We start from the raw sequence: 814 nt of genomic DNA, 5'->3' as shown, positions 1-814 counted from the left end.
TAGAAGACTCAGCATAGTAAAGATATCAATTCTCCCCAAATTGAAATGTACAGATTTAATGCAATGACTATCAAACTTCCAGGAAGGATTTTTGTAGACATGTACAAGATTAGAATGTTTATGAAAAGGCAGAGTACCTAGGATTGTTAAAATAATTTTTATAAAAAATAAAATGGCAGGAATCACTCTAACTGATGTTATTTAACTATATAGCTATAGTGTTCAAGATAGTGTGATACTGGTGGAGGTATAGACACATACATCAATGAAGCAGAATAAAGAAGCCAGAAATAGACCTACACAAGTATGCCTAACTGATTTTTAACAAAGGTTCAAAAGTAATTCAATAGGAAAAATAGCCTTTGCAACACATGCTGTTGGACCAATTAGATATCCTAATGCAGAAAAAGAAAAAACCTCAACCTAATTCTACACTTGATCTTAGCCAAAAGGCTGAGAAGCGATCCCTTCATCTAATTCTCACATCTTAGACAAAATTAATTCAAATTGTATCATGGAGCTAAATGTAAAACATAAAACTATAAAAAAAAAAACCTTTAGAAAAAAAATATAGAAGGAAATATTTGGGATCTAGGCCTAGGCAAAGAGTTTGTAGACTTGACAACTAAAGCACAATTCATAACAGAAAAAAAGTCTATAAAAATTAAAAACTTTTGCTCATAAAATTAAAAACATTTGCTCTGGGAAAGATTCTGTTACAAGGATGAAAAGAAAAGCTACATAGTGTGAGAAAATATTTTCAAATCCCGTGTCAAACAGAAGACCTGTATCTAGAATATATAAAAATGTTTCA

At 30.6% G+C, this 814-nt stretch overlaps 1 pseudogene; it reads right to left on the bottom strand.

Moving 5' to 3' along the window:
• Nucleotides 1–326: 326 nt before the first annotated feature.
• On the bottom strand, nucleotides 327–465 carry LOC142865988 (uncharacterized; annotated as a pseudogene).
• Nucleotides 466–814: the final 349 nt, after the last annotated feature.

The sequence above is a fragment of the Microcebus murinus genome, chromosome X (genome assembly GCF_040939455.1).
Source record: "Microcebus murinus isolate Inina chromosome X, M.murinus_Inina_mat1.0, whole genome shotgun sequence".
NCBI classification, from domain to species: Eukaryota; Metazoa; Chordata; class Mammalia; order Primates; family Cheirogaleidae; genus Microcebus; species Microcebus murinus.
The sequence above is the reverse complement of the archived record's forward strand: the minus strand, read 5'-3'. Positions and strand labels throughout refer to the sequence as shown.